This window comes from Diabrotica undecimpunctata, chromosome 1 (assembly GCF_040954645.1).
Source record: "Diabrotica undecimpunctata isolate CICGRU chromosome 1, icDiaUnde3, whole genome shotgun sequence".
Taxonomy (NCBI): domain Eukaryota; kingdom Metazoa; phylum Arthropoda; class Insecta; order Coleoptera; family Chrysomelidae; genus Diabrotica; species Diabrotica undecimpunctata.
The window spans coordinates 207,719,937-207,736,619 of record NC_092803.1 but is presented as its reverse complement, the minus strand read 5'-3'; the positions used below and the strand labels follow the sequence as shown (position 1 = coordinate 207,736,619).

The 16,683-nt window shown below is 31.1% G+C and overlaps 1 protein-coding gene across 3 annotated transcripts in view; it reads left to right on the top strand.

Moving 5' to 3' along the window:
• Prosap (SH3 and multiple ankyrin repeat domains prosap) overlaps positions 1-16,683 on the top strand; it is a 382,041-nt gene that overhangs the window by 190,278 nt on the left and 175,080 nt on the right. The gene's annotated exons all lie outside the window — the stretch shown is intronic.

Here is a 16,683-nt window from a genome sequence, read left to right as displayed (position 1 = left end):
ATAAAAGATGAATGGCCAATGTAGAGAAGGACCTTAAAACCATAAGCATCAGGAAGTGGAAAACAAAAGTAACCGACAGGTCAAAATGGCACAGCATTGTTAAACAGGCCAAAATTCACAAAGGGTTGTAGACCCAAGAGAAGAAGAAGAAGAATATATTTCACAAGATTGCCACTTAAATGGACAGCAAACATTAAAGAACAAGACAAGAAACAATACAATAATAAAACTTTACAAGACAAGTACCACATCTATTTTGTTATATGGATATGAAAGTTGGGCAACGACAGAAAGAGGTAACCGTACAATCCAAGCAAGCGAAATGAGTTTTTCCAGAAGAGCGAAAAGCACTATTAGACTAATACAGATGAATCTTTTGTGCGACCATTTTTAGTTTGTTTTAAGTACATTCCTGCCAGTTTTTAAGATTTCGTTTGGCTTATTGCAGAACCTTGAGAATTTGCCCTTTTATTCCGTATCAAAATTTCTTCTTAAACAATTTTATGATTATACTCTCATTCTAATAAATAGTAAATAAGATTGTAAACAAGTTTAACCTATTTCGCCAAAAACGTAAATTACAAACAACAGATGTAATTCCAAAAAGCCTACTTACCTTCATCAGTTACGTACTAATTTATTTTATGTAACTGACAGACTGTAAGTAGATACAAATTGCGTAAATTGCAATGAAAATTGTAGACGGTATTAATAATAACGATCCGAGATAAATGTTGACAAAAAAGAGGTTAAGTCAATGACCAATCATTTTGAAAAGCAATGAGCACGAAATACTAAATTTGTTGAACGATTTTCTATTGTTAAAAGTGTGTAGTTGCTGTTTGTGTAAGAAAAGCGACCAATTAGCACTTAAATAAACTATATATTTAAATGTTTGTTGCGAACAGCTGGTCATTATTTTATTTTTCTAGGTCTAGAGCAGTGTTAATTGGAGAAAAGGTCAGTGTTAATATTACACGGTACATCATGCTTAACAAAACAAAATCTTTCCGGTCTTTCGACAATTACACAAATATGTTCGTTGGTATTTTCTTCCTTTTTTTGCCTATTTTTTACTTTTAAATACCATTGTTTTGCTATTCTTCCTTTCTACATTTTGTTGGCATCCTTCCAGTTTAATTTTAGTTTTAAATCCATTATTATACATAATATAATGTTATTAGCAAAACATCCAAGTACAAAAAAACTAGGATTAAAATAGGACTGATTTTTTTTTAGAAATCGACCCAAAATGAATAAGGAATTTTGTTAGTGAAATCCGAGATCAATATCAAGTACGAACAATGTGATAGAAATTTGCTTTACATATCGTCATACAAATCATTCAAATTTATATCTTAAATATGTTTTTTTCCTTGAAAAGCCGATGATCACCTGTCTCCAGCTAACCAAAACGGAGTGCTTGGTCGATATGGGTATCGAAATGTGCTACAAATAATGAACAATCCTGTGTTGGTAACAAAGAGAAAGATAAATAAATGATAAATATCTAAGGGCCTTGATCAACTCTGAACTGGATCTAGACCATAAAATTCAGGCTATTATCATGTGACAGAAATCATTATACGGCGATGAGACTAAGGTTTGTTGAATGAAACGTCTGATCTCCACTATTATACGGTGAAGAAATATGGACTAAAAGCGCAGATATTTAAGAAGATCGAAGCCTTTGAATTTTGGATACTGGAAATCAAAATATTTTATCAAAAGCTTTACAAAAGTAGAAAACTGTTTAAAATAAGAACAATGATGGACAGAAATTAAGAAAGAGATATAATATCTCAAGTTAAGGGTTAAGTTATCAAAACAAACAAAATTATGCTGCTTTATTTTTCCAAAAACTTTTTACGTTTTCAAAACACATTAAAAATAATATTGTGCGTAATAGTTAATTTGGTTATTGCTTTTTATATTTCATCAATAATAGATCGCAAAAAGCCGAGTATTACGAAATATTTGAAGATAAAATTTTGAGGTTATAATGACCAATAATTGTACCACTTGTGCACAAGATCTTGGTACTGATGAAAAGCAAATAATAGAAAGCGACAGTTGCCGTTCAAGGATACATATTGCAGAAAAATGCTCTGGCTTGTCCACATTCGAGATACAGGTAATTATTTTGCAGAAACGTCTACTTATGAATTTTGTGCTACCTGTTGCTTACTTGTGCCATTGAAGAAATATAGAACTTTAACTTTTCTTATGTGGTTCTCTGCTGATCTTAGAAGACTGACTCTGGAGAAAACATATGCTCAGTATATTTATGGTAATAATCGTTCTGATGATGGCTATATTAGATTTTCCCACCTAAGAGCTGAATGTAAACAACTGTCTGAAATTTGCTTCAGCATCTATATTAAAGGTATAGATACTGACCTAAGAAATGATCCAAAATCATTTTGGAAGTTCATCAATGATAAGCGATCTAGTAATAACCTACCCAACTCTTTATTTTATCAAGTCAAGACATAGCTAATAATTTATTTATGAAGTTCTTCCAAACTATGTATTCACCAAATAACAACAACCTTTACATACCTATCCATCCATTAAATTTAGTACAAACAATTGTAGTAGCAACTTTAGTACAAATATTTGTGTTTCTAAGATTACCAGAACCGATATTTTTAAGCTTACTGCTGGCCCAGATGGAGTTCCTATTAGTTTTATTAACAGCTATTATTTAAGTATACAGTTTTATTAAAAATGTGTGTCTGTAACCTTGTAAAACCATTTGTTATATTGTTTAATAGATATCTGGAAACCTCTATGTTTCTTTCTTCATGGAAAGAAAGCTTTGTTGTTTCTATATTTAAAAATGGTCAGAAAGACAATATTGAATATTACAACATGATTTTCATAGCAAAAAATCCACTGCAACAAACTTGATTTGCTATCAATCTGATACATTATCTCATATGGAAGACCGTAAACAGGTAGATGCAATATACACATTGAATGGATTAAAAACTCTACATATGGGAGAAGTCAAAGAGTCGATAGGTTGTCATCTGTCTGACAGTATCACAGTAACATCTGGAGTTCTATAAGGAGGCCACACTTCTCCACTTCTTTTTAATATCTTCGTTACCGACATCACTTTCTGTTTCCTAAATAGCAAATGTCTAATGTTGGCAGATGTCTTGAAATTTTGGAAAGTTGTAGATAGCTTAAAAGATCAAGCCTTGCTACAAGATGACTAAGACCTACTACAAAATTGGTGCAATCAGAACAAACTCCAATTAACTGTAAGAAAATGTTGTTTTATAAGTTTTTCTCGTAAAGTCAATAGAATTGGAACAAGCTATACTATTAATAATCAGCCACTGAATTATGTTTCTTCTATTCGGGATTTGGGTGTTATTTTCGATGAGAAGCTTACTTTCTGTGACCACATAAACTCTATTTCAAGAAAGTCATCTAGACTTCTCGGTTTCGTTACTAGGAATTACAGGTATTTTTTCTATAATTCAACAAGATTAGTGTATTGTTGCTTAGTTATTTGGTCACCCTATTTTCAGAACAATAGTGATACCATAGAAAGAGTCCAGCATAAATTTTTGAGATATTGTGGCGACCATGTCCACACTACTATTGAAAATCATGATTATTCCTGTATTGAACGACAATTATCTTTACCCTCACTCAACAACCGTCGTGATATTTCAGGAACTATATTTATATATAAGATCATACATGGATTTATAGATTGTCCGAACCTGTTAAGTCAGATTTACTTTAATGTTCCTCATCCAGCTCTTCGTTATCACTAGACTTCGGCTAATATGCAAATAAAAATGTAGAAAATATGCGCATAAATATGCACGTGTTTACCCGAAAATATGCAAATATTTTACAAAATATGCATACAAATAAATAAAAAAATCGTAAAATAGTAACAATTTTATTTAAAAAAAAAAGTGTACATAACTAAATATTTCCTACTATTCATTAAGATTTACATTTATTTTAAGTAACTACATCATTTTTAAGTATGAATAAACTTATTTAGAATTATGGTAACAATAAATGACCAAGTGGTGTTCAAAATTTTCTAACAAAAACTTGTGGCTTCTGTCTGAGTACATATATTTATATATGAAAAAACTTCGTTCAACATCAACTGATGTAACGGGAGCATTTTTCAAACTAACCAAAACATTTGGTTCTAAATTAATTGTTTCCGAAATATTTCCAGCTAGAACACTGACTACTTCAGAAAGAATATGGTAACCTTTATTTTTTTCCATAGTAGCTTCAAATTTTTTTAAAATATCTTTTCCAATATTACCTCTAACGTTCCGACAACATGACGCAAATTCTTTTATTAATGCTGTACTTTCGAACAATGACAGTTTTGGTGATTCTAACTGAGTAATTGTTTTTTGAACAAAACTAAAATTTGATTTTATAAATGAAAGTTCTTGTTGAAGCAAGTTACTCTGAAAAGTTTGTTTAGAATCCAAAAGAGATTGAGAACTTTCATCTGTTAACGTATCAATTATGTTCTTTATTTTAACAAAATGATCTGCATAAAAATTAGCTGCTTCTAACCATGTTCCCCATCGCGTTAAAATAGGTTGTGGTGGAAGAGGAATGTTAGGTAGCATTTCTTTATAAAGTTGAATTCTTATAGGAGATTTAAGAAATACTTTTTTGACACTGGATATCATGGTATTTACAAGAGGAAACTTTTTTCGTATTTCCTCTGCAACTCTGTTTAATCCATGCGCTACACAAGTAACATGTATTAAATCTGGGAAAAATATTTTTAAATTTTGTCCTGCTTTCACCATATAAGGAGCAGCATCCGATAAAATAAGCAGTAATTTATTAGAAGGAATAGTTGTCGGAAGAAAAAAAGTTGCTAATGTTTCTTGTATAAAACGCGAAATTGTTAAAGCATTTGTTTTCTCAAGTTGCTGGCATGAAATAAGATGAGATTTTGGTAAGGTATCTTCTTTAAGAACACCAATCAATAAATGAGCAATATACTTTCCTGAGGAATCAGTGGTTTCGTCTACAGATATGTAAAAATAATTATCTGCAATTTCTTCCTTAATATTAATTAACACCGACGAGTATAGCCCGTTCACATTATTTCTTCTTAGAGACCGATCACTTGGAACATTAAGTTTGCAATATTTTTTTAGAAACGAACTAAAATTTACATTTGCTAATTTTGAAAGCGGTATGTTTGCAGACACTAATGCGCGACACAAGTCTTCATTAAAAGTTTCTTGCTCATCTAATTTTTTTGAAGTAGATTGGAAACATTTAGCCATTGAAGTTTGATGTTTTCCTCCTATTTTTCCTTTTTTTGCAATGTGTGAAGCAGTTCTCACATGTTGGTCTATCTGAAATTTCTTCTCACATGCTATCTATAAATAAAAATAAAAACCTTTATTTTAACCCAACCTTTAAAATATAAAAATATACAAGGTGTTTTTGGTTAATCAAATAACTGGTTTGGAAAAAAAAACACTCGCTAAGTGTTTTAAATGCAGTATTAATCCACAAATTAGTTTTTGTTACTAACCATTAGTACATCATATAACTTATTTTAAAATTCAACAAAAGTTTTTTTTTGTTAATTCAATTACAATAAAAATAATTGTGTTTTAGAATAGCTGACTTCATAAAAAAAAGTAAAGGTGAAAAATTTTTCTAAATACACTTCATTGTATTGTACCATGGACAATTTTTTCTCACTAAAGGAAGCTATTTTTCATTTAAAAACAACCTACGAGTACTAAATTTCAAGTAAATACGTTTATTGGTTTTAAAGTTATTGTTGTTATTAACTAAAAGAATTTAATTTTTTTTTAATTTTAACACCCTGTATCTCGAAAAGTAAATAAGTTTGACCCCTCATTAACTATATCGTTTTGTTCAATTTTTCGAGAAGTATCTTCAGTCAAACGTTGTAAGTGTCATTTGGAAACACCCTGTATGTATGAAATATTAGATATTTAATAGAAAATATTAGATACTTACAATTTTGCCACAGACTGAACAGTAGATTTTTCCCATATCCATAGACAGCTCTTTATAAGGTGTAATCCAAGTTGAAGCACTGGTTGTTTTAGGCATTATAAAATCACAATCTTCCTTTTTGTTACGCACAACGAGTGTTTACGCTTTGAATATCAAAACAAAAATGATTTACAAATCTGAGCATCAAATTAGAAATGTTTAGGTACCTAATTCAATAAACTGGGAGATTTTGGAAAATCCCTAAATTAGGAACAAAACTATTAGCCGTTTACCTGCTGTTAAGATACAATAAATTGTAGATAGATTTGGGGATTAGATCATAAAATGCAAATGAGCGAACCCTTAGCGATTATCCAATAACTAAATGCCTCAGTGACCGAGACTTTCTAAGAATGTTGAGGGCTACTTAAATTGATCTTCTTTGAAATTGTAAATGTTTTGTACCTGTAGAGATTACGTACTTAGATCATTTCTTGATTAAAATGACTACAAAATTTTATACAAGAATTGAAATAAATTGGTATGTTTAAAAATTTTCAAATACAGTATAAAAATCTGAACTTTTATGCACTTTATGCAAACTTTTATACAAATATGCCAAAATATGAAATATTTGCATAAAAAATGCACAATATGCAAAATATGCAATATGCATATTTGCCGAAGTCTAGTTATCACAATGTTTTTAATATTCATTTCCATAGAAGAACCTATGGTATTCACAACCCATTAAACAAAGACATGGGGCAATTAAATGTTCGTGATTTTGATATTTTTAATATAACTTTAACTCAGTTAAAAATATCTCTTGCTTTGTGATATGTATATTGGGATTGTTAAATTTTGTTTCTGTTATATTTTGTTTGTTTTTTAGGGTGGAAAATGTTTAGTCTCATTTTTTAAACTTTTATAAACTTTTTAATATTGATTAATGATTTATGATATTGTACATTGTAATTTAAACTGTTAATGGGGTTATCCCGTGTATTAAATAAATAAAATAAAAAAAATAAAAAAAAACACAACAAAGGGGAATATTGAAAAAACGAATATAATTCTCAAAGAAAAATTTAAAGAAGACACGGGATAACAGCACTCGTTAGGGGAAGTCAAATATATTATGTAGACGATATAATTTTGAACTATATACAGTACACAAAAAACATTTATATAGATTACACGTTTACGTCGTAAGGGCCTAATTAAACAGATGGAGAATAAGAAAAATTCAAAGGAAATGAAAAGACCGGTGACAGTGGAAAAAATCAAAGGGAATACCAAACTCAGATATAAGCCAGTGAAAAAATATAATCTAAAAACTTTGAAAATGTCCAACTGAAAAAACAAGGAAAAAATGAGATCAAAATGAAGGAAAATTCTGCGAAAAATAGCCAAATTGTGTTGACAAGCTAAAATGACGTTTTGACAAAATGAAAACCTGTAGTTAAAATTACGATAACATTTTTAGACCACAAGATCATCCTAGCTTTGTTAAGTATCTTTAACATTTGACTCCGTACATTTTCTTGAAATTTATAATCATATTGTCTAGAATATAATAGGAAAGGTATTAATTTATCGTTAACGGTTACCAATTACATAAAAAGTCTAAATCCTAACGTGTAAATTTGTATGTACTGTTATAAATGTGCGCCTGAATTGTTTTGATAAATTTCATAGTCATGCAATAAAAAAACATAACAATTTTATATTGTTTTTGGTCGGAATTTCTCACAGTATTGTTTTTTATTTTACACAAAAAAAAAGCACCAAAAAAATTGGCCATTAGTATATCAAATTCCGTTATGTTTTTTTAAAGGTATATTTAATATCTCGTCTTTATTAGTATATGAATTAAAATAATATTAATCTGTTTTTGTAGCCATGTATAAACATTTGCTAGTTGTTTTATGGGAAATAAAACCGCACATAAAATTAAAATTGTTGAATATTCCAATTCTGAGGTCAAAAGTCATTATAATCGGTGAATGTTATTTTGGTTTTATTGTTATTTTATATAGGGGAAATCGTACCTTGGTGCTGTTTTGAAACAAAGATTTTTATTATTACTTGGGCACATTTTATTATCGTTTTTTAATATTGACTTAAAGCTGATGTTTAAAAATATATAATATGTTAATTAAAAAGGGAGTAAGAAACTATTTACTTCACCCTTGTCAACCAAAGTGCATCACGGTGTTGTACAGCTGGTTGCTAAAAAACTGATACGACTCTTAAAGAGTATTTTGTAGAAAATTGAGCAGTGTATTTGATGGAAAGGGTAAACTTTGTTGCCAAACTATCCACATTTAAGAGAGGCGTATTTGAACACCTAATTGCTTCAAAATATTTATTAAGGACCACTGAAGCAATAAAACAATTAAAATGTATTTTTCCTTCGATTTATTTATAGTGAACTTAAGGGCTAATTCAACATTGATAATTATCGCAATTCTGATAATACTAAAAGGAGTTATACAAATATCATTAACTTTACAGTGCTGGGAGGCAGTAACAGAGATACATAGAATTGAGAGAAACAAACTGATATACGTTTAACACAAAACACCGGGTTTTACAAGCGCATTTATCACTTACGCACCACGCACTTTTCGGGATCACACCCCAGCCCGTCTTTACTTGCCGAGAGGCAAATTAGCACTGTCTGTCCTAAGTTATATAACGAGGGGAGGACGGGTCCCTGATGTAGGGAATCAGTCGCACACACGTTAACACGATAGCTGACGACCTGAGCGCACAATTTGATAAAATAACTATACTATTACAATATTATACAGGTTGTTTTTACAACAGTATTTTTAAGTATAAATACTTATTATTTACATACTGTCACTGTCACTGCCAAATATTAAAATTTGTCACATAACTTATTCTGTTCAACTTCTAAAAATGACTCCACATGCTAGCAAAGAACTAAAATCAAGAATTGTATCGGAATTAGAAGATGGTTGGTCACTATCTGCCGTAGCGAACCATTTTAACGTAAGCAAAACAAAAGTTTTTAATATAAATAAAAGATGGAGGGAACAAGAAACTATTGGAAGAAAGCAAAGTTCTGGAAGACCAAAAATGTCTACCGCTCATGAAGATCGTACGCTTTTGGAGAGATTAGAAGAGAATCCTTTTGAAGGTGCGAAAACTCCAAGAATTATGTCACAGTTTCGGAGAAGAAAGACAACAACTTGGCACATAATTAAAGCATTGCCTCATAGGCACCGAACTGCAGCAAAAAAACAAGCTCTTACACCACAACAGAAGCAATCAAGACTTATATTTGCTTTAAACCATCAGCTACAAAATCAAGATTTTGGGACAAGGTAATATTTACAGATAAGAAAATTTTTCAATCTTCTAAAAAGGGCAAAATTGAATGGGAATGGTATAGTGTACTGATGGCAAACTTGCTGGGCAGACTTATCTGAATATTCTAGAAAACATCATGTTTCCCAGTGTAGAACAGCTGTATCCAAAAAATAATTTTATCCTCCAACAAGCTAATTGCCCTGTTCACACTGCCAATATAATAAACCAGTGGCTCCAGAATAGCAACGTCGAAACCTTACCATGGCCCAGCTACAGTCCAGATTTAAACCCAATAGAGAATGTATAGGGGGTTATTATAAAACTTTTTTATCAGTCTAATTTTATACCACAAAATGCTGAAGAGCTGTGGCAGGGTATACAACAGGTTTGGGAAGAGCTCTCTGAAAAAGACAATTTCATCGTTTCTTTTACGCAGATGGACCGAAGACTACAAGCTGTTATCAATCCTAATGAAGATATTACAAAATATTAATTTTATTTCTACATACCTAAATTTAGTATAGTTTTGGTCTTCCAGACCCTCGCTTTCTTTCGAGTGTTTTTTTGTAAAAACTATCATTTATATAATCTTTATAACATGCAGAAATTCAAAATATCAAAATTTAGACCTTAATAATTATTACACAAAATTTATGAATTAACATATGTAATCAATTGATTGTTTATTTTATTATTTGTCTGTCATAATAAATAGAATATAATGTCAGACCAATCAAATACACTGCTCAAAATGATTAAATCTTACTAAGAGTCGTATCAGTTTTTTAGGAACCAACTGTACCTAGGGATACATATACATATATAGGTGTTGAACCTTTAAGAACTAAGTTAAAGGCCGACTAGTAGGACTCCTCCTACCTACACACGGACAAGACGGATCACAAGTGGATCCTTGCCAAGGACCGTTCGAGAGAAGCGCGCCTTGATCAGCTATATAAGTAACCGCACCGATCATGAGAGTCAGTTGAGCAGCAAGCAGCGTTACTACCTGACATGACGATGGCAAGTGCTTCCTTGCCGAAACGTCGTCAAAATAATACAAACAGTGTCCACAGTATTTTCAAAACAATACAGATATTTTTGTTATGGTCACTTAATAGAGATTACAATAAAAGATAAAAGGAAAAACTACAATTAATAAATTTTGCAGATTTGTCACTGAATATAGCATCTGTTATTTGGTACAAAAATTATTTCGTTAAAAACAAATTTAAATTTTCGTTGCGTTACCCCTTGTCAAATCCGCCACTGGTGCTTGGAGTAGTCACACAGCCATAGAGACGGAGAAGTATCTGATCCTTAAGGTAGGATCTGATTTACAACATATAAAGTCTTAATTATTGAGTGCGGGTATCTGTAAACAGCGATATTATGTTATTGTCTCTAAAACTGACATAGACGTACATGATACATGTATTAAGTATTTTTACTACACTGTTTTAGCAGAGTTTTGTACTGTGAAACATTCTAATGTTTGTGCCTTTGCTTTTAAAAATATAGTAAACAATTATAACTTATATCTTTTATTGTACAATTGTAAAATTAGGAATAGATCATTTTGGGCTTAGGTTTGATGGTTAACGATAGATTAAAAATCAAATATCATCATTCTTTTTTCCTTCTTATAGAATATATAAGCATTCTTATATCTGTCACACCTATTCATTCATTCATTCAAAATCATTCATTTCCATAATTCATAGCTGATCTTATGGCAGTTTTGTAGAATTTTCTTTTCAGTTTCATTAGAACGTTCTCTAACACACTGCTCGCCACCTTCCATTTTATTTATCCCGTCCAAACTCTACTGTTAGTTATGGGCGTTTGTTTATACCTACTTTTTTTATCAGCTACCTATAACGAAAATTGCATTTGCTGTTGATCTGTCTTGCATACACGCACACTGATTTTCAAATATTTTGGTTTCTTCATGTTTCCGTCTATCAATTTCTCTCTTCTATATTTTCATGCTGTGACTAATTAGTTTATGGATCTGTTGCTTGTGTATTATTGTATATCTTCATTTTTTTGTAAACATGTATCAATAAACTGTTTCTTCATTTGTTTGACATATGTCCCATTTCCATAATTTTATTAAATAAACCGTTTAACAAAATTGTTCCTATCTTCCTTAAAGCTGTCTACTATTGTCAAGGGATATAATTTGGTCTACAGCTATCTGTATCTGTAGAGTAGAGATCTGTCGTTCCTAACCCATCCTCTCTGGGAGCTGTCGTCCTTAGCTCATTGTCTATCGTGCCATTTCTAGGAAGGTGGACAAGGAAGGTTCACACTTCCTGCATAAAGGTATGTCTACTAGCCCCAGTGTGTGGAGGTGTTTGCTTAGTTGACAATTACCAATTTAAAAACCAACTGTGTAGGGTTTTCCTGGCCATTCCCAAGTACTTGGTTGATGTTGACTTTTCGAGGTTATTTAGTGTTATCCTGGCAAGTCTACATCTTTGCCCTTCTTTCCATTTTCTTACGGTTTGAGTATGGGAGTGACATTTGACAATTTCCGCGATTGTTGTAGTTGACCAACCAAAAAGATCTCCAGGTCCTAAGAATTTTAGGTCTGCCTTTAACCCACCTCTGGATGCTGGTATTACCATTCAGAGCTCGAGGTAGTGACTCGCGACACTCTATTACTAACTCTGATGTGATACGTAATCTATTCAAGGTGAGTAGCGTGGTCTACAACTATTAACAAATGTGAATGTAAACCTTGCTCAACGGATCAATCAATTTCAACATCTTTTGACTACCTGAAGCTGTGTGTTGCTGATGAAACTATCTTCTATTCGGCACGGCTTAAAAAATTATTAAAAAATCGTAAGCTTAATTATGAATTATGAATCTATCTAAATACTTATGTCATTGCCTCTGTAAATTTTGTCGAATTAACATTTTATGTCAATTCGTCTCGTGTTGTGCACTTTCATAGATTTTGAATTGGCCCAACTGTTTTACCCATGGATTTAAATATTAATCTGTGTAGTCAAATGTCATCAGATCAAAATTTAAATTTTTTTTGACATCAGATTTTTGAAGAATTATCAGAAAAGACCAGAAATATAATTTACCAATCATTTCAAGATATTTTGCTTTTAATTTTTCACAGTAACTTATTACAGTAACTAATTTAAATTTAAATGGGAATAAGCCACAATTAAAGGTTAAAATACGTTTATTGACGTTTCAATTTCCACTTCGGAAATCGTTCTCAAAATACAAACATTAGTAAATTAAACAAATTTTGTTTTTTATTATATTATTCAATAAAAAACAAAATTTGTTTAATTTACTAATGTTTGTATTTTGAGAACGATTTCCGAAGTGGAAATTGAAACGTCAATAAACGTATTTTAACCTTTAATTGTGGCTTATTCCCATTTAAATATAAATTAATTTAAAATGCCACAAGAAAATAGCTTCAGAACAATATTACAGTAACTAGTTTATCACAGTAACTTAGAATCTACCACTATGTCCACACTCTAAATAAAAATTCCTTTGTGTTAGTCGAAATTCTCACTAGAGACGGATCTTTGTTGGTTCACAAGCAACATTTGGTTTGTAAGTCTGTGCGCGTCTTAAGCTAACATGTCTCTTTCTGCTTTGCAATGATTGGGTTTCATTTTTGTACAAATTCTACCTATTTAGCATCCTTCTCCACACATTGTGGAGAAGAACTCTTTCCATCTCCCTCTGTCCTGGGTTTCTACAATTCAGCTCTTCTCAGCTACTTTTCTGATACTATTAAAACATACAGTATAAGAGAGCGAAACATGCATACGCCAACTCCGTCATGGTCAAAATTTAAGTGCACATTCTGCAGACCAACACCAGGCTTTCCACATTAATCTCCACAAACCTTTACCTACCTACGCCTATGTATACCACCATGCCTATTGCCAATCGCAAAGTATTATCTTTTAGACGGATGAATTACGTGATAAAAAGTACGTGAATGCTGAGAATAAAGTGTGGAGATAAAAAAAGGGATTTTGTACAGCTTTATACCGTTGGTGTTTGAAAGGAATTCATATCGTGTTAATCTTTGAGTTTTGTATATTTGACATCGAGAAAGAACAGAAAAGGAATTGTAAATTTTGTGTTACGTATTTGTAATATAAAAAACTATTAAAAATTATAAAATAAAATGACAAAATGAAAACAAGTTGATTTAAAATGGTAAATATGAAAACTTTCAAAAACGTCTTTTTCCAATAATTGTGTCGTTAAATTCTTTACATTGTAAATACTAGGTATTTTTGTAGTTTTTGCAGTAGGTATCACAGTAACGTCATAAGATGGTGTTTGACAATATATTTATTAAAATAATAAGAATAGCTCAAACAAATTACCCAGATATTGACACAAGAAAATTTAGCATCTACGGGCTCATCATAAAAATCAGTTTATACCGGGTGTGCCAAAAGAAGCGGACGGTCAAATATTTCGCGAAATTAATATTGTATTGAAAAACTGAAAACACGTGTTTACTATTTTTCAAAAATTTATCGAATAATACTAAACACGACTCCCGTCCGCACTTCCTGAGAATGGGAAAGGATAATTTTGAAATAATAAATGAAAACCTCCATTTTTATTGTCGATTTGGATTCCTTATAAAAAATAAGTATTTATTCAAGACATTTTTCGAATTATTATTGGCGGTATAATCGGAAAAATACGATTTATTCGTATATATACGGAATATCGGAAAATTATACAAACGCCCTAATATATCGAAAAATACACTTCCAAATGAAAAACCAAAAAACATGTAATAGTTTTTTAAAATCTATTGAGTGAGACCAAAGACGACCCACACCAATACCCTCTATGGGGTAAGGTGAGGTAAAATTTTAAAATCTTACGTGGGAATGTTTATTTTTTGATGACAGTGTTTAAAACAATTAAAATAATCAATAATTTAGTGCAATATTGTAATATTGTAATCATTTTATATGGAAAATCCTCACAGTAGATACACAATCAATGAATTACGTTAACCTGCTCATTATAAGCTCATCGAGTTAGATAGATTGTAACTAGATGTATTAGCTGGAGCAATAATTTCATTTGCGAGAAAGAATTGTTTTGCAAGTAAAGCGCCATCTATCTGATCTGTATTTGTGTTTCTGCAATTGCAGCGCCATCTATCGCGTATAAAAAAAATTGAGATCAGACTCTACGAGGAAAATCTATTTCCTCGTAGAATCCGAATCTGCAATAAAAAATTGTATTTTCTATTAAATTTCAAAGTTGATTTTTCATTTGAAAGTGTATTTTTCGAAATATTGACCGTTTCCATAATTTTCTTAGTTTCAATGTATCAAAATCGTATTTTTTTATTATAGCGCCATCTACCAACAATTTGAAAAATATCTCGAATACAAGTAACTTATTTTTTCATAAAACATACACGTCGTCAATAAAAAAAAATGGATGTTTCTATCAAAGATTGCAATATATTAAAGAGTTTAAAGGTCTTGTTAGGTGTCATTCGAAAGATTTTTGAAAAATATTAAACACACGTTTTTCAGTTTTTTGATCCGCTGTAAATTTCGAGACAGGCCCACTACTTTTGGCACACCTGGTGTATATTATATGGTGCAGAAAAAAAAACGAAAAAATTGTAGAAATTTATAAAAATGGAAAATCACTACGAATTTCCAAAGAATAAGAAATGAAGACATTAAAAATTTATTGATACCTGAAAAAATGGCATTTCTATTATTTCCTTCTTCAGAAAAATTTTTGAAAGTATTTTGAAAGTTCGTTTAATAGAATATATCATAGAAAAAAACAAAAATACTGTAATGTGTATGGCTTTAGCAAAAAATACAAGCTATCCAGGAAGCTTTGCCCCTTTCAATCTTAAAACTGAAGATTTCATCTTTATGTGATTAGAATCTGGATTGTTATTCACGGGTCCATCAATATCATGTAACAGTTTTTCGCAGTATTTTTTGGCATCAGTTCTCCGTCATATAATTTGTGTTTGTGGTTTGATTTCTCGAGATAAATACGTAGCATTGTCATAAAGCTCGTGTGCTTTATAGCTGTTTGAATGTTCTTCCAGTTCTTCAGGTACTTGTTTATTATGCCTATGTTTGTTGCTTGTATCGGCCATATATATCCGAAATGGCGATTAAAGTGCTACTGAGCTCAAATTATCTTCAACATTTCAATAAAAATCTGGTACAATAATAAAAACCAACTAAAAATAGGTTATAAACAGTATCTTTCTATTCAAAACCTCTTCTTTCTCTGTCTCCCCTTCTAACGTCACTTGGTCCGTTATTGCTGTACTAATAAAACACAACCTGACGGAGGAATCGCGTGCCTGAACTGACTACTTTCATTAATGTAACTGCCAATATTTTATCTGCCGCTGCACTAAATACATCAGTTTGATTATAATTTTATTCCGCTCAATATACCTACGGTAAGGTCTACTCGAAGGCGACCGACAAATACGTAATAGGTGACGCCGCTGCATTGAAAAGAATTACTTTCTTTAACCTGTCGTAAATAAAACGCTAAATACCAATGAAATTCTTATGAAATTGCAAGCAACACAGGCAGCACTCTTGTATGGTATAGTTAACTGCATACGGGCAAGAGATGAGGGAAATATAATTTATACGATTTTGGTAATATTGTGAGAAATGTTCTACATAATTTCTTACTAACGGCGGTTTCTTAACAAGAGTTAAATCTGGAGAGATATGTACTTATCTATGAAGAGCATTTCGAATACATTATTTCCTTTCTTGTATTTTATTTTTTCAGTCCGATACTTAACAATAATAATTTTATATAAGTTTTAAATATTTTATAAAATAAAAAAAAATGTTTTTGGTCTTCCTGTTTTTGTGTGTCACCAATAGTTTCTTTGTTCCTATGATTATCCTCTCTATATTCTTTTTTCTTGACCATCTATGATCCTTATTTTTGGTTACCCCATATATATTCCAAACAATTTTTCTTTCTCATATTTCTAATGTTTGTTCATTCTTCTGGTTTTTGATCATTTTATTAGAAGCCAGAAAAAGACAGACAGACAGTGGTAAACTTATCGCTGCTCCTTCAATTTGTCTGTACTTCTGGTCCTTGTAGATTTAATAGGTGTTATTTGAGACAAGCAATGCTTCGCCACGTTTATTATATTCTTTGGTATTGAGTATAATTTCTAATGATTCTTTAACTGGAATATTAGTGAATAACAAGGGTACATCAAAGCTAACTACAGTAGTGCCCAAAATAAACAGTACTGAAACTGAAACCTAGATGTCTCTTTGTGCG